Raw genomic sequence first — 18864 nt, forward strand, 5'->3', positions numbered from 1 at the left:
GCAGCCGAGGAGAGCTCACAGCCGGGGATAGATGGATGACTGTATACACGAGGGCTTACCGGTCGCCACTGCTGCGGGAGCGAACGGGAACGAGAGGGAACGGCCGTAAGGGGGAGTATGGGGGTTATGGGGGCACGTTCACACAAAACGGCCACCATAGGCACTGGCAGCTGTTCACCATCCGTGCCCTACTCTCCACGCTGCTTGCTGTACGCTCTCTCCCCCGCATTCTTAGCTCGGCTTAGCCTCGCCCTTCCTCCTCTCGATGCTGATCGTTCAAAAGTTCGTGGCTTCTGTGCTCCTCGATGTTCTCCGCAGCCTCTCTCTCTCTCTATTTTCCTCTCCCTCTCTTCCTCTCTGCCTCTTTCTCCTCCCTAGGACGCTTTCCAGACGGATATTCCCGGGCTTTCGACGGGGTTGCGTCTTCCAATCTTTCTCCCCTTTTTCTCGTGCTCCAGACGTTCCGGTCACACAGACAAAATAGCTCACCGTGGCTCCACCGCGAGACACCATTCATCCGAATCGAAATCGATTCCGTTTCGAAAGGTATTCCAGAGCTCACAACCGCCGCTGCCAAAGATCCTCGAAAGCAGTCCTCTTTCCCGTCAGTCCAAGCGGTGCGAGTACGCTTGGAGAAAAAACCGTAACAACGGGGTGCGAAAGTAGAAGCTTCACGCTTCGAAACGAGCCCAGAACGATCGTCGTACGATTCTTTGTAGCGGAGTTATGGCAACTCGAAGAATATACTGAAGAGCTCTTTTATTGACTACAGCGGACTCGCGTGTAACACAGTCGACGAAATTGTTTATAGAAAGAAGTATGTGTTTTTGGTGACGGTAAGTGTAGGGGGGGTTCCCCTAAAACCGGACGGCACCTAGAACCGGACAGTAGCGATATCTTCAAGATTTGAAATGCAATGCGATCGTCATTTCACGCGAGCAGTAGTGGGGATAGATGCAAGCACAATCAGGTTTCGACACGTTCCAGTCGCATGTGCATAGCTGGGAATATCAGTCCATTGTTGCGTTTAAGTACAAGCTAGTGTATCATACAAATTATAAAGTGTTACATCTATCAATTTTGTTTAGTAGAAAAACTTATGAGTGGCATTATTATGTCTTTTGGGAAGCAGTTTTTTTAATTACCTCTGTATTTTGTATATACAGTGCACTGGTTGATACGAAAAATAATTTTTTTTTATGGCTTCGGTGTCCCCTGGTTCCGGACAGATCATTGTCCCCTATCACCGGACAATACAAATCTGAATTTTACTTATTCATATACGTATTAATAATAATTATTCGGGAAGTAATTATTATTATTTTGTTTTCAGTGGTTAAAAATCACTTAAAAATTTTTTTTTTAAATAATTAAAAAAAAAAATAAATAAATGACCGAGGAGAAAGAAAACAAAAAGAGAATGACAGAACAAATCAAAAATTCGGGAAATAAGCGTAAGACAACCAGAACATTAAAACTACGTGAGTCAAACTTGAAAACCAGTTGCGTGGTTTGTTTAGAAAACAATGAAGAAGATTGGATTCTGTGTTTCAGCTGCAAAAAATGGGCACATGAAGCTTGTGCCGATATCCCGGAATGTGCAGATAACTATGTTTGTGATCGCTGTACATTATTTTGAAACTATTTTTAAGCTACACAGTGCAGTCGCGAGGCGAGAACAAAAGAAACGCGAAAACCAGGTGTGAAAGATCAGAAACTTCGGGCGGTTCATGCTCCTCGCTGAAACCGATCTTTAACAGTTTATTCTACAGGGTGTCCCAAAAATGTTGAACTTCCTTGAAAAGGATGATTCCTGGGGTCCCTTACGGCAAGCTTTGCGCAGTGGCTATGTCGTAAGCAATGAGGTTCTATCTAGGTGCGATTATTATTGCTAGTGGGGTCCCTTGGGACAAGCTTTGCGCAGTGGCGATGTCGTAAGCAATGAGGTTCTACCGAGGTGCGATTATTGTTATTGGGCTCCCTTGCGGCAACTTTTTCCTTTGCGAAAATGTTCCCGGCGGCTTCTGTTTATGTTTTTCTAGCATACTGTTTTAATACCATTCCCTTGCATCCCCACTATTTTCTGTAAAATTTTATTTTAGGTTACGGAAATGTCTAAAATAGGAGGAGACAAAATGTATTCCTTCGTGAAGAGAGTACTGACGACCCTCCTAACCAATGATGTTGCTCTGCAGTACAGTTCGATGAGGAGGTAAGGGAAGAAACCCTTCCACTGCTCCAAGATCGCGGAGCTCGTAATGTGTAATTGTTACCCTTAATTTGGTGTTACCATAATAACGATGATTCGTATGCAAATCACTAAAAAAAGAAATTCTTATTCAAGGTGCTGCAGAAAGGGCCAATATCCACGGCAGTAAAAGAGATTCAGAAACGTCCATACAATTATGGCTGAAGAGGGCGTCCGACCGCATAAACGTTACTAAGAAGCTATTTTAAGTTTAATTTTAATATTAGTTGTAACTGTAATTTTCATTCTGATTTTGATTTTAATTTTAATTGTAATTTTAATTTTAGTTTCAATTGCCATTCTAATTTCAATTTCAATTTCAATTTCAATTTCAATTTCAATTTCAATATCAATTTCAATATCAATTTCACTATCAATTTCAATATCAATTTCAATATCAATTTCAATATCAATTTCAATATCAATTTCAATATCAATTTCAATATCAATTTCAATATCAATTTCAATATCAATTTCAATATCAATTTCAATTTCAATTTCAATTTCAATTTCAATTTCAATTTCAATTTCAATTTCAATTTCAATTTCAATTTCAATTTCAATTTCAATGTCAATGTCAATGTCAATGTCAATGTCAATGTCAATGTCAATGTCAATGTCAATGTCAATGTCAATGTCAATGTCAATGTCAATGTCAATGTCAATGTCAATGTCAACTTCAATTTTAAGTTTAGGTTTAGGTTTAGGTTTAATTTCAAGTTTAATTTTACTTTTAATTTTAAGTTTAGGTCTAATTTCAAGTTTAAGATTGTTTGTTTAATTTTAATTTTAATTCTAAGTTCAAGTTTTATATATAAAACTATTCATTATAATGAATAAAATCATTATTTTGAACTCGTTCTTCACGAAATTTGTTTTTTTCCCTCCCAATTCCTTTTTGCATGACTTATGTCATATCTATATTTGTTTGCATTTTAATTAACATTTATGAACGTCTTAAAGACGTCTTAAAGGCGTCTGTTTCGAGACGTCTTAAAGACGTACAGTTTTGTAACAAAGACGTTCCAGAGAGGTTCCAGAAACGTTCCACAGACGTTCGGAAGCCGTTCGTAGGATATTCAAGGCGTCTTTAAGACGTCTGTGTGCTATCTGGGCAGGGGGATGCTGTCTTAACCCTTCTGAATTCTAAAGATCCTAATAAAACTCGGTTGTCACAATAAAAATGAGTTTCAAAACCTAGTCGAAAATCACTGTCAGTCATACGTGACTGACGAGGCAGTTACCGTGTGAAAATTATACAGATGCTTTCAGAAGAAAAGTAGAAAATCCGAGTAACTTCAATCTCGTAATTTTTGCGAGGCGCAACGCGTGCCTGTTACTTTTTTTCGACTCGGCAGGTTTAGCGTTGAATAAAACCGTCCTATTCGGGAGAATTGTGCGGGATCGTTAGTAAACGTCCCGTAGAAAGACTGTGTCACGAGACGCGACTTGGTGTCGTCAGGGTCGACAATGGGCGTCATAAAACCGTGGAAAATTCGTGGGCCGTTCCACTGATGTGCTCGGCGATCTATGAAAAAGCAATCAACGCCGGGTAATCGACGCGATCCGGTCTCCTGCGTGTCTCCTCGTCGAGATACCGAGTGGCGACAGAACGGAGACGAGGGCGCGTGTTACTGGAGAAAGACAGAGCCCGAAGAGTGGGAACGAGAGAGAGAGAGAGAGAGAGAGAGAGAGAGAGAGAGAGAGAGAACGCACACCGGTTCCGTAACGGTAAATCAATGCACTCGCTTCTCTTCAACCCTCTTTTCCATTAAGGCGACCGCCTGCGATCCGATCGACTAGACGTTCCCCGCTGAACGACCTCGCTCGATCAAACGATACGATCCGCGAACGAGCGCTTGTCGCGGCCCGGGACCAAATTAAATATACCCAGTTCGTGGTAGTCCATCGATCCCGAAGAAACAGTCGGTTTCAACGACTACGTCGAGTTTTAGCTCCGGTTGGTGCTCTCCCGTTCAGCTGTCGCCCGTGCGGGCAGACAATTTGGCACGAGAGAATTGGCGGGCAAGGAACCATGGCTCCTTTCGATGCTTAAGCCTATGACAATATTTTTCCCGCTGACGTTAGCTTGCTGAACGGGATTGGTTTAGAGCAGTGCCGTTCAGTTATTGCCCGTGCGGGCAGAGAATTTGGCTCCCCGGACATAAGAGATTTGACGGGCAACGACTCCTTTCGATGCTTTAGCCTATTACAATGTTTTTCCCACTGAAGTAACACTGCCCTCAGTTATACCCGCGGGCATCGTAAAACTTGCTGAACGGGACTGTTTCTAGACCAGTCCCGTACGGACAGAGAATTTGGTTCCTTGAGCATAAGCTACTTTTGAGGGTAAGGAACCATGGCTCCTTTCGATGCTTAAGCCTATGACAATATTTTCCCCGCTGACGTTAAATTGCCCTCGACTATGCCCGCGGGCATCGGCGGGCACTCTTGCTTACCGCAAGCCTTACTAAACGGGATTGGTTTAGAGTCTGAAGAAAGGTGCATAAAACACCAGAGGCCGTCTTCTCAGTGTTCCTCGAGCAGTTTCGGTGAAATACTGGGTCAAAGGGGACCCGGACCCCGGAGTTCCCCGTAGTAGGGGGAGTTCCCCTAAAACCGGACGGCACCTAGAACCGGACAGTAGCGATATCTTTAAGATTTGAAATGCAATGCGATCGTCATTTCACGCGAGCAGTAGTGGGGATAGATGCAAGCACAATCAGGTTTCGACACGTTCCAGTCGCATGTGCATAGCTGGGAATATCAGTCCATTGTTGCGTTTAAGTACAAGCTAGTATATCATACAAATTATAAAGTGTTACATCTATCAATTTTGGTTAGTAGAAAAACTTATGAGTGGCATTATTATGACTTTTGGTAAGTGGTTTTTTTAATTACCTCTGTATTTTGTATATACAGTGCACCGGTTGATACAAAAAATAATTTTTTTTTATGGCTTCGGTGTCCCCTGGTTCCGGACAGATCATTGTCCCCTATCACCGGACAATACAAATCTGAATTTTACTTATTCATATACGTATTACTAATTATTATTCGGGAAGTAATTATTATTATTTTGTTTTCAGTGGTTAAAAATCACTTAACAATTTTTTTTTAAATAATTAAATAAAAAATAAATAAATGACCGAGGAGAAAGAAAACAAAAAGAGGATGACAGAACAAATCAAAAATTCGGGAAATAAGCGTAAGACAACCAGAACATTAAAACTACGAGAGTCAAACTTGAAAACCAGTTGCGTGGTTTGTTTAGAAAACAATGAAGAAGATTGGATTCTGTGTTTCAGCTGCAGAAAATGGGCACATGAAGCTTGTGCCGATATCCCGGAATGTGCAGATAACTATGTTTGTGATCGCTGTACATTATTTTGAAACTATTTTTAAGCTACACTCTCAATGTATGTAATGTCCGGTACTAGGGGACACTTTACGAACTGTGCAAATTCTATACCAAACTTCAATCAAAGTTTTAATTAATTGTTAGAAGAAAATTATTTCTTTTCTTGGTTTCTACTGATTGACAATGCTGTTAAGTTATAAATAAAATGGTATAGAAGACATGAAATATTTTATTCTTTCATTTATTTAAGAAAAACCTTAAGTGTCCGGTACTAGGGGAACTCCCCCTACTCGCCGAAAATGGTCTTGAATTTAATAGTTGTTGCACTAGGAAAAATGTGATGTATGTTGTAAGTTGGTCATCTAATTATCACAAGATATACAAATTAATTAGTGATTCTCAGAAATGGCCAATTATAATTTTATTTTGAATTCGAATCGTTCCACTACTGTACCAGTTACTTGTAAGATGTAGTAAACGCATGGACTACGAAGGACATGTATTTTGTTTACAAGTAAACGAAGAAGGGGCTGCGAATTAGGTTGTAAACCTAATAGATGCGGTGTCAGAAAATTGGCAGCGACATGGAAGCTTAATTAATTTCATTTTGAATTCGAATCGTTCGACTACTGTATCAGTTTCTTGTAAGATATAGCAAACGCATGGACTAAGATGAAGATGTATTCTATTTGCAAGTAAACGAAGAAGGGGTTGCGAATTAGGTTGTAAACCTAATAGATGCGGTGTCAGAAAATTGGCAGCGACATGGAAGCTTAATTAATTTTCTTTTGAATTCGAATCGTTCGACTACTGTATCAGTTACTTGTAAGATGTAGCAAACGCATGGACTAAGATGAAGATGTATTCTATTTGCAAGTAAACGAAGAAGGGGTTGCGAATTAGGTTGTAAACCTAATAGATGCGGTGTCAGAAAATTGGCAGCGACATGGAAGCTTAATTAATTTTCTTTTGAATTCGAATCGTTCGACTACTGTATCAGTTACTTGTAAGATGTAGCAAACGCATGGACTAAGATGAAGATGTATTCTATTTGCAAGTAAACGAAGAAGGGGTTGCGAATTAGGTTGTAAACCTAATAGATGCGGTGTCAGAAAATTGGCAGCGACATGGAAGCTTAATTAATTTTCTTTTGAATTCGAATCGTTCGACTACTGTATCAGTTACTTGTAAGATGTAGCAAACGCATGGACTAAGATGAAGATGTATTCTATTTGCAAGTAAACGAAGAAGGGGTTGCGAATTAGGTTGTAAACCTAATAGATGCTGTGTTAGAAAATTGGTATCGACATGGAAGCTTCCGGCGAAGAAATGCGCGAGAGATGTTGCCGTTTAGGGGCGTGCATAGCCGAGGATCGAATTTTCGACGGTAACCAGCCAGAATAAACTGAAACGCGACATACCGTCGAGGGGCAGTACACGTAAACATCGGAGCGGGTCGTTTTGTTCGGGAAAGGTAACATTGTTGTAACACGAGAAGATATTGTCCACTTGACAACGGAGCCACGGCATGGGGGAGAATCACTCGCGTTGCACGTGATGCCCGTCCGACCGATACTCGTTCCAGGCTCGTAGGAAATGCTCGAGAACAAGCGCGCTCATGCTCGCCCCGCGTCGAATTAAAAACGGCGCCAACCAAAATGAAAAATTCGCCGTTTTACTGCACTTTTTCCCGTGAGATGTTGCGGCTGTGACTCCTCCGCAATCTTTCAAAGAAATTTCCCCGCATCGACCTTAACAACCAGCTTGGGACACCACCTGTTCCTCGAGCTGGGGACATGAATTTTTACGAAATTTTTATTCAAATCGGAGAAATGATTCAGACTCCTTTAACCTTTTGCGGTCGAAGCTATTTTAAAAACTAAACCTATTAAGCATTAAGAGTATCTGGTAAATCTTGCCTTATTAAAATGGCAACAATAAATTGATTGAGATTGTCCGTAATTTCCCATGTAATAAATGCTTGGACAAGGAAAGTTATTCCATTATTTTCCATAAATGAATTTCTATAATTTCAATAATTGTAAAATATAAAACCGGTTATTTTACCGTGGTAGGTTTAGTGTTAACTCCGAAACGATACATTTCTTCCGACCTAGAATATTTCCCTACCATATATTTTTTCCATTGTTACACATACGAAAATGGTGCAATTTACTCGTACAATACTGAAGTGTTTAGTAATTTATTGAATACAAACAAATTTAATAGTGTAAAAAATATTTTGAATACAGCAATTTTTAATGGCGCCTTGCAGTCGCCATTCGAGTGCTAAGGGTTAATATTCCTTTAAAATTCATTTAGTATTTAACCAGTTAACTGCGTTCGTCAATTCGAAACTCAATTGCGGTACGGTTGAAGTTAACCCATTTGCATCATCCTTTGCATCAGCCTTTATCACCAAACTTTTCATTTATTATATTGAAGTACAAAAATGACTAGAAGTAAAAGAACTTCATAGTTCAGCATTATAAGAAAAAATCAGAATTACTACTTTCATCCCCAACAACAGCCAACAAAATTGTGAGCAGGAAAAAGTAATCCGGAAAATCGAGCGTTTATATACGGCAACGATGCAAATGGGTTAATGAATTCTTCATTTCTGATCGAATAAAAATGTAATTCTTTCTCACTTTGCTTCACTTTTTTCGTAAAATTTATAATAGCGACATTTGGCCCGCGTTCGACGTGTATACTCACTGCTTGATTTTAATTCCGCGCCTGTGGGGGATTTTTTAAATTAAACTCCGCAGTTAAATCATTAAATTCCTTTTTTGGATTCTCTCGGCGTGTCGATAATCCAGCTTGACCTACGCCCCCAGTCCCGGAGATATTTTTAAAAAATACGCTTCCCACGGGGTTGTTTCCACCCCCGTACAGCAGACGGTGGAAAACGGACTAATATCGCTCGGTAAACTATTTCCTATATTAGTTTCCGAGATTGTGCTCGAAGAGAGATTGAGCTGAAGCTAGAGAGAGAGAGAGAGAGAGAGAGAGAGAGAGAGAGAGAGAGAGAGGCCGTGGTCGCATTCTAATTTCTATGAAAATTCTCGCGAGCCGGCGACCGTGAAACCGGGACGAAAGAAAAAGAGGAGCGAATCGGATCGGGTCGGCAACATCGATCGATTGTTTCGGCGGGCTTGCCTCCTGTTCTTCTTTTTCGAATTTCCGATTTTGTTGCCCCTCCACTTCCACTCACTCTCTCTCTCTCTCTCTCTCTCTCTCTCTCTCTCTCTCTCTCTCTCTCTCTCTCTCTCTCTCTCTCTGTTTCGTCGATGAAATTCCAGCTCGGATCTAAAACGATCGGGGCAAACGTTTCGTAACGTTCGGGGGACCAGGTAGGCAACCGTGGAACGAGAAGAGGAAGAAGACGGAGAAGAAACAAAGCAAATCGAGGAAAAGAATCGAGGGTGGCCGAGAGAGCGAGCAGCGCCGAGGGAGAGGAGGGGAGGAAGGGCACGTTTCGAAGGAAGGACCGAAGGAAGGGCCGAGAAAGGGCGGTCTCCTCGGCTCCTTGTCCCCGACGTTTAATTTCAGCCAGTCGAAAGGAGCTCGTAACATCTCTGCCGTGTTTAACATCGTCGAGAGGAGCGGGCCTTGGGAAGAAGATGCCCGCGATCAGCCCAGAACCAGTTCTCGCGCCTTAAACGGACGGTTCTCACGCGTACCGGCCCTTCGTCATCCTCTCCGGGCGACCTAATTGCCGGTAGAAGCCACCGACCATGCCCCTCGGAGAACCACTGACGACTATCCGCTCGAACTTTTCCCGCGGATCAGACAGTTTTCCGGCAAATTAGAATACCCGACGCGATTACTACGCGGAAAAACCGCCGACGCAACCGCGCGGATAATTCGCGCGGTGTTCGACCTCCTTCGCCGTAGGAGAGGCCTATCGACACTGAGATTGTGTATGTACAGTAGCGGACATAAATTTAAGACGATGATACGCGATTTCGATTATACGCGTAATACACAAGTACTGTCTTTCTATTCTGTTTGATATTTCAAAGTAAGACAGGTATATGTTTCACCTCCTTCATCTCAATGTTGTGATCGTCAAATGTACACAATGTAGAAGTTTCAGTCGTTTGTTTCCTCTGAACGTTTGTGCGCAGCGGACATTAGTTTAAGACGATCTGTCTAACAAGCAACATATATTACGTTCTTTCTATAATTTGCTATATAAATTTTGAAATCGGAGTCTGGCATATCTTTCGTTGGTTGAAGTTTATATACAGGGGAGAAAAGTATGGGTAAAACTCGGAGTTTGCTACCAAACGAAAGAGAGCAAATTGTAAGACTACGAAAAGAAAAAATGATATTTTCCAAAATAGCAAGTCTTGTAAATAAATCAGAAACGGCTTGTAAGCAAGGGTGGTACACATTTTTAAAGACTGGTCAATATTCTGATCGATCAAGAAGCGGAAGACCTAGGATATCAACTGCGAAACTGGATCGTCGGATTCACCGCTTATGCGAAAAGGACCGCTTTCGTTCTGCAAGTGATATTGCAGTTGAAATAAATGCGAACAGTGACACAAACATTAGTGCTAGAACTGTTAGAAGACGTTTGGAAAACTTCGATTTAAGAGGACGAAGACCCCGGAAGAAACCAATGCTCAGTTCCAAAAATCGGAAAATGCGACTTGCGTTTGCTAAAGCTCACGAACATTGGACGAGTCAAGATTGGCAAAAAATACTATTTTCAGACGAATCAAAATTTAATCGTGTTGCTTCTGATGGGTTACAATATGTAAGACGCCGAATTGGTGAAGATTTGAAACCACAATGCGTTTTACCCACAATTAAACACGGGGGTGGTAGCGTTATTGTGTGGGCGTGTTTCTCTCGCAACGGGCCTGGACCAATACGTCGTATAGATGGAATTATGGACCGTTTCCAGTATATAGACGTGTTGAAGAATACCATGTTACCATATGCACACAATATTATATGACTCATAGTTTCACATTCCAACAGGATAATGATCCAAAACACACAGCCCGAGCTGTGAAAAATTTTTTTCGTGAAGAAAATATTAACGTACTACCCCGTGGCCTTCGCAGTCACCAGACTTAAATCCAATAGAAAACTTATGGGGTATAGTAAAGAAAAGTGTGGCAAATTATAAACCAAAAAATCTTAATGAACTTTACTCTATAATACAAACGGCTTGGAATAACATTCCTGTTGAAAAATGTCAAAAATTAGTAGATTCGATGCCGAAAAGATGTACCGAGGTGATAAAAAATAATGGATTTTGGACAAATTGTTAAAATAAAACAAATATTTCACACATTTTTCGAATAAAATGTTTCTTTTATACATAGTCTTAAACTTTTGACCATGAAAATATAATATAGATTTGTTTTTCTTTTGCATATTATTACTATTATGCTCAGAAACATAATAAAAATTTTTGTTGTCAATATGTGAACAAACTATTCATCTGTTACCACCAAAACAAAACCACTGTATTTATGTTTTTCATGTCAATTGAATTATTACTTCCTTCTTTTCTTTTCGTCTTAAACTTTTGTCCGCTACGGTATGTACTTGGATAACGAAGTATACATCCAATCCTCTTTTTTACACGATTTTATATACAGCAGATCCGAAAAATATTGGAATATTAAATTTCCTAAGGAAGATGTTTGATGATGTTTGAACAGTCATATGGTGGAAAAAATCGTAGGAATATAAACTTAGGTTTACTTTAAAGCTTCAAGCCGATACTTTTGCACACCATCACTAATTTGCCACATGAAAGAATTATGCACGTTGGGGAAATGAAGTTGGGGAATTGTTGCACAGGTGGGGAAATGAAGACACTAAATTTTTGCAATTTTTAGAAAATTGTCTATGACATTTGAACTGTTGTGATTTCGTGAAAAAAACCATGTGGTGATAAATTTAGGGTTATTTTAAAGCTTGAGGCCTCTACATCCATAAACTATCAATAATTTGTCCCGTAAAAAATGTATGCACGTTGTAACAGGTGGGGAAATGAAGACACTAAATTTTTACAATTTTTAGAAAATTGTCTATGACATTTGAACTGTTGTGATTTCGTAAAAAAAAAAACATGTAGTGATAAATTCAGGCTTATTTTTAAGCTTAGGGCCCCTACTTCCATAAAGTATCAATAATTTGTCCATAAAAAATATATGCACATTGTAACAGCTGGGGAAAGGAATACACTAAATATTTGCACTTTTTAGAAAATTGTCTATGACGTTAGAACTGTAGTGATTTCGTAAAAAAAATCGTGCGGTGATAAACTTAGGCTTATTTTATAGCTTGGAGCCCCTACTTCCATAAACTATCAATAATTAGTTCATAAAAAATGTATGCACGTTGTAACAGGTCGGGGAAATGAATACACGAAATTTTTCCAATTTTTAGAAACTTGTCTATGACATTCGAACTGTTCTGATTTCGTGAAAAACATCATGCGGTAATAAACTTAGGCTTATTTTAAAGCTTGGGGCCTCTACATCCACAAACTCTCACTAATTAGTCCACACAAAATGTTTTGCATTATATAACAAGTGGAAGCGTGGGGACACTAAATTTGCAACTTTTGGAAAATTCTCGATCACAATCGTTATAATTTCTTAAAAAAAAAAAAGGTAGAATCGTTAAGCTTAAAAACGAGTCGAAACTTATTGCTGTACGATCCTTTTTCACGAAATCGCAACAAATTAAGTATCGCCAATTTCTCGAATGAGAATTTTTATGCTCAAATTTTGGATCCACTATTATTATACCGTAAAGAGTTACGAATTCCGGCCACTCCATGTAAAGTAAGATCTAGCCAGAGCTGTTTCAAAATTTTCGGGATAATGGAGAAGGAATTTCGCGGAATCGAGGCTCGCATTTAGGCGGAAGAAAAGTACGCGTAACGCTGGTTGAGAATTGCTGAGTGGCGATAGGATCGGGTCGAGTGATCGATAATGCGATCGTAACGGCCCGAAGGAAGGAAGGCGGCGCACTCGGCCCGATTCGAGCGTTAATGAGTCATTCGAGAGGCCGTGTTTGACACGTATCTGGTTCCTAATTGCTTGCTCGCGATCGGCTTAGAGCGAATTTCCCGGCCGCGCGCCAGCGAAAAATTACTCTCGATCGTTGCACGCCACTGTCGATCCTCGAGGAACTCGAGAAAATTCACAATACAATCACTCAATGATCTTTCAAAAATCAACGACAAATAACTGTTAGCTTCCTGAGGAAATTGTTTTCACGCTCGTCCGGAGTACCACTTTTATACAGGGTGTCCCACGCAACAGGTTGTGTCTTTTAAATAGTTGGGAATGGAAGATGTTATCGGTAAAATTTGAATGGTGCATAATATGCAACTAATTTTGTGCCCTTTTGTGCATATCGTTCTATCAGAAAAATGCAACTGCGCCTTCTTTTTTGTAATGGAAACCTATGTCTTTGAATGCACCAATCGATGCAGTTTCTTGTGCTCTAGATAAAAGTACTGACATACTTATGCCCTAAACTTATTCGTTAGGAAGTTATCGAAACTAAAAGTTTTCTGAATTATTTCGGTCTCTCGGCAAGTGTCCCGAAGTACCAACGTTACAGGTGTAAGTTTCAGCTTCGATAAATTCCTAACGCATAAGTCTAGGGCATAAGTTATGTTAGTACTTTTATGAAGAATTTTTTTCATTAAAAAAAAAAGTGCCGTTGCATTTTTCTGATGCAACGATGCACAAAAATGCAGAAAATTAGTTGCGCATTATGCACCGTCTGACACCATTCAACTTTTACTTATCACTAAACCTGCCGAGCCTTAAACGTACACGTTTCCGTGTAAAAATGACAAGATTGATTTTTTATTTAGACTTTGTGCGGCTCCTACTGTGATACATGCTCCACTAAAGATATCTATACAATCATTTCTTATGAAACGATTTTGTTTATTTAGATAATTGTCAAACAAAAAATCTGGAACCGGTCATTTTGACCCGGGGATGGTAGGTGTAGTGTTATAACATTTATTCCCAACCGTTTAGGAGGTGAAGCCTGTGCCAGTCGTGTGGTACACCCTGATAAAAAATTGTTTCATCGTATAAGTTTTTATCATATAAATAATAAAAATTTGAGGACGTTTAGAACCACTCAACGCTTCATTCGTCAATTTTTTGAAACATAGTTTTGAAGGTACTTCTCGCAGTTAACCCTTAACGGACCAATGCCGCGTATATGCCGGCAAAAATCAAATTAATTAATAATATAAATATGTAAATTTATAATATAAATATTTTCCTTTCTATACTTGATATAAAAATGTTCAGTAAAAATACCTTCGACCTGGTAGGAAGTAAACTTGAAATACTTCCGGACCGTTAAGGGTTAATCTACAGTACCAGTAGAGAGATGGAAACCTCTTTCCCCTCGATTCGTGCTCCCTCCCCTCATTTGGCGACATTGCTTACCAGCACCACTCGAATCACCGGTCTCGGACTTTCCATTCAATATTGGTTACATTGTAAAGACTCGTTTTACACAGAGCTGAATCAACTTCCGAATGTAACAGAGAAGTCTTGTTAACTTCGCGTTCCCGCACTCGGAACACGCATTCCGTGCACGTATACGGTGCAAATATTTCCAACGACGTCTTTAACCCTTTGAGTGCCGGGAGCCGATATATCGGCTCCTGCTACACTCGCGAGAAGTGCCAGAGACGATATATCGGCCCGCGCCTCGTAGCGCTTTACTATTCGCATTGCGGGAGAACTCTATCTCAAAATAAATTTGTAATACGTTATAAATGATCTAATTTCACTATGAGAGAATTAAAAAAAATAGTTTTTCGTTTTAACTCTTTGTGGACGACGACCTTTTCCTATCGCTTGGAGGTACCGAAGTCTAACATAAACACCGATGGTCGCCACTCAGGCGATATTCGATCTGCGGCGTAAATCGCTGTGGATTTGGACCCTTATCGGTACTTGTCGACAGTGTTTTATATAACACAAAATAACATCGCATTGCCGCAGACAATAAATAAGTGCAACAAAGGATTGCATGGAGTGTGCATTAGTAGCCACGAATGCTAAATAAATTATTTGTGTGAGTTGCAATAACAAAATTTTACAGATTTGCAATATATATATAAATATTTATGACAACATAATTTTGTTTCAGCAATGTTATATTACCGATAACAATTACATATTTCGAAAGAGATAATCCGCCTGGCGCCTACCGTGTACCTTCAAGTTATGTTTTATTTTTGTTATGTAATATTGTTTATCTTGTTACAAAATATATTGGAAATACAAAGTATATGCTTCATTATAATTGACCCATATAAAATTGTGGTGAAAAGATGGCTGTTTGTATGCGCAAACACGTTTTGTACGAGAGAACTCAACTTTAACTTCATTTATAAACATATATACCTTTGTTTTTTCTATAATTCTCAAATGAGTACAAAAAAACTAGTGTCATTGTTTCGTTCTGTATTTCATCTATAATACGCAGCTTTTTGAATCATGTAAATATCGTTTCTCGTTTGGTTTTTATAAGCATTTTCCCGAACCCTTGTAAAACTGTGAAATTCGGCCGGTTTTTCTCGCATAGGCACCTCCATTTCGCCCGGCACTAAAAGGGTTAACTGTGCAGGCCTTTTAAAATTCATACTGCACGCGATATCGAAAATGTAGCTCTCGTTAACGCTCGTTCATTGATCGGTGTAACGCTGGACATGCCAACGCCGCACAGTGGACTGAGAACGCGATTTTACTGGCGAAAAATCAATTTTCGAAGTTCAAGATTTTGAAAAACTTGCAAACGGAAAATAAATGCAGCAAGGGGTGCCAAAAAAGAGATGGAATGTTAAAAACACTAATAGAGCAGAACCATTTGACGAGAGTTCTGCTCACAAAAGTAATAGCAGAGGTGCGAGCACTGAAGGAGACAACACAAATCAATAACGCAGGAGGATCACGCAGCGTGTCGTTTCTGACCGCGTCCGACCGCATAAACGTTACTAAGAAGCTATTTTAAGTTTAATTTTAATATTAGTTGTAACTGTAATTTTCATTCTGATTTTGATTTTAATTTTAATTGCAATTTTAATTTTAGTTTCAATTGCCATTCTAATTTCAATTTCCATTTCAATTTCAATTTCAATTTCAATTTCAATATCAATTTCAATATCAATTTCAATATCAATTTCAATATCAATTTCAATATCAATTTCAATGTCAATTTCAATTTCAACTTCCACTTCCACTTCCACTTCCACTTCCACTTCCACTTCCACTTCAACTTCAACTGCAACTTCAACTTCAATTTCAATTTCAATTTCAATTTCAATTTCAATTTCAATTTCAATTTCAATTTCAATTTCAATTTCAATTTCAATTTCAATTTCAATATCAATATCAATATCAATATCAATATCAATATCAATTTCAACTTCAACTTCAACTTCAATTTCAATTTCAATTTCTTTTGGATTTTACTTCATAAATAGAACAAAATGAATCTGTTATTTCTTTAGAAGCAAGGATCGTTTAAATCGGCTTTTGATATGCATTGTATCTGCAGTTAATATACATTGTATGTTGTCCCGGGCATGGGACCCTCCGTCCTCAGTTGTTCATATTAGACTGTTGCTCCTCTGTTTCATTTCCTTGTTTCATTCGCGACGTTTCTCTCAAACTGTGAAGACGTGTCTGACGACGTGCTTTTAGAGAATTGATTGAAATATAAGAATTATTTCGTATACAGATAAAGAGTGTGATTTCATTATAAACACCCATATCCCAATAGGTTATGGGCCCAGTTAACATTTAAATATTTTAATTTAGTGAACTGTGTTTATAAATTACACCTAAGTTATTTTTTTTTTATTAATACGTATAAGCATATATAGGACTAGCGACGTTTAACTAAGTGATATTTAATCAGTGACATTTAACTTAGTGACGTTTAATTAACAATTTAAAATTCTTCGTGTAAATACATATTGTGTTGAGTGCATTTGAAAAATGGAAAACTTGAGAATGAAAAGGAACATCAAACCTTTTGATGGTGACCGATACAGCATTTGGAAATTAAGAATTCGGGCACTACTGAACGAACTGGACGTTATAAAAGTACAGTGAAGATTCGAGTTTTGTCACTCCCGACGTTCCCAGCTATTGTCACCCGGACACCTCACACCACTCGAGAACCGGCGCGACGCGGCCACACATTGTCGCGTATATCGGTGTGAGGCTAGAAGACCACTACTAATCCAATTACAAAACTTCTTTATTTTTCATTATTTTTTTATGAAACTTTTACCAACATATTCGTGGCATTTTTCCGATTAAAATGACACCAAATATGATATAATTCCGATGATATTTACTTGTGTAACAAGCATTAAAAGTTTCGAACACAGAGAAGGACAGCGTATGAGGAAGAAAGAGACGCGACGAGTCGAAGCGTTCGGAAAAGATCAAAGCTCGCGTGAGCGCAGGCCTTTAAATGAAAAATGTAACTTCTTTATTATTAATTATTTTTTGTAATTGTATTATTGTGTTTTATTGTGTAAGTGTAATTATTGTGTTTATTAATTGTATGTTGTCCCCGGCATGGAACCCTCGATCCTCTGATGTTCATATTGAACTGTTGCTCCTCTGTTTCGTTTTCTTTTCGCGACGTTTCTCTCAAACCGTAAAGACGTGTCTGACGACGTGCTATTAGAGAATTTATTGAAATAGAATCTCTATTCCGTGTGCTGCAAAAGAGTGTGCTTTCATTATATATATACCCATATCCCATTAATATTTATTTATGATTACATAAATATAATTATAAAATAAATCATATAATTATATTATACATGTTAGTTATATTAGTTACACTCAATAACTGAAATATATTGAAAAAAATGTTAAAAAATGTAGATATGTGTGTGTGTCTTTAATTTTGAGACCGCGAAAGGCGAATTTCCAGACTACATGTGCGCAGTATTGAATCCGCCATTTTGAATTTTGAATTTTTGATATCAGATTCGTTATCAGTGACCTCAAAAACACGTGATTACCAACTTTTAGAAAGTTCCAATGACATTTTGATTTTTGGCCAGTAAAATCGCGTTCTCAGACCACTGTGCGCCGGTCAGGTCACCGGTCTCCGACTTTTTCTTTAAACATTGTTGGAATTATGGAGACTCGTTCCATAGGAAATAATCGAATAAATTGATGCAAGCATATATCGTAAGAGAAATAGCGAAACATCCAGATAAATGCAATCTTGTTCTTCCAAAGCGCTAAGCAACAATTCGGCATTAATTAGGTTTTCTATTTTACCGCAATTAGTAAATTCAATACAATTAATAAATTCAAAACAATTAGTAAATTCAGTACAATCAGTAACGTTCCGAAGATCTTTCGATGGGAAATCAATTTTAAATAGATAACGACGTAAAATTCCAAAACGAAGGTACTTCGAACAAAAGTTAGTGATAAAAAAATTGGAAATTGTTATCAAATTATTATCAGTTGCTTCACACCCTCTTCTGCATATTCCGAAATTATTTTCTCAAACTGAAAATTGACTAGCCTATTTTATAATACACTGTGGGTCGGCCAGATCACGCGATTTTGGCATTCGAGACATCTCGCGGCGATTTGTCGACGAGATGACTGTCCCGTGGATGGAAACCTGTTAATGCTCGGCGGAAACGGTCCTTTCGAGGAATAGGCCGGCCAAATGGCCTCCTAGGAAGCTATCGGGCCACGGAACGGTAAGTATGTATATCTTGGGACGGTGGTTCGAGTGATCGCCGATGAAGACGAATAGGAGAAAGACGGTAGACGCGACGTGGAACAGAGGGACACAGAAAGAGAGCGAGAGAGAGAGAGAGGATACACCGCTTGAATAGGAACCGGAACTCACGGTCCGTGCTCGGAATTGACTACACGATTGCACATGTACGCCCGTGCATATGAATCAGATAAAAGAGAGCCGGAGGCTTTTCTATCCGCGCGCTCGCCGAGAGCGACTGAGAGAATGAGCGAGAGAGAGAGAGAGAGAGAGAGAGAGAGAGAGAGAGAGAAAGAAAGTTATCGGTGCCCCCGTCATTGATTTCTTCGTCGCACTGGAAATAAATCTCGGCGTGTATCGAGGAGGAAAGGAAAGAAAACGGGCACCGGCGCGGGCGCTTTCAAAACCACAGGGACGCCTCGAAAATGGTACGGCAAGAATACCCGGCGAGCACCGG

At 39.2% G+C, this 18864-nt stretch overlaps 1 protein-coding gene and 1 non-coding gene across 2 annotated transcripts in view; one reads left to right on the top strand and one right to left on the bottom strand.

Moving 5' to 3' along the window:
- LOC143364124 (uncharacterized) overlaps positions 1–18864 on the bottom strand; it is a 136953-nt gene that overhangs the window by 112956 nt on the left and 5133 nt on the right. The window lies entirely within an intron of this gene.
- Positions 1913–1976, top strand: LOC143364126 (U4 spliceosomal RNA). The gene has a single exon (XR_013083998.1). It is a non-coding gene; the product is annotated as a U4 spliceosomal RNA (small nuclear RNA).

This window comes from Halictus rubicundus, unplaced genomic scaffold, assembly GCF_050948215.1.
Source record: "Halictus rubicundus isolate RS-2024b unplaced genomic scaffold, iyHalRubi1_principal scaffold0286, whole genome shotgun sequence".
Taxonomy (NCBI): domain Eukaryota; kingdom Metazoa; phylum Arthropoda; class Insecta; order Hymenoptera; family Halictidae; genus Halictus; species Halictus rubicundus.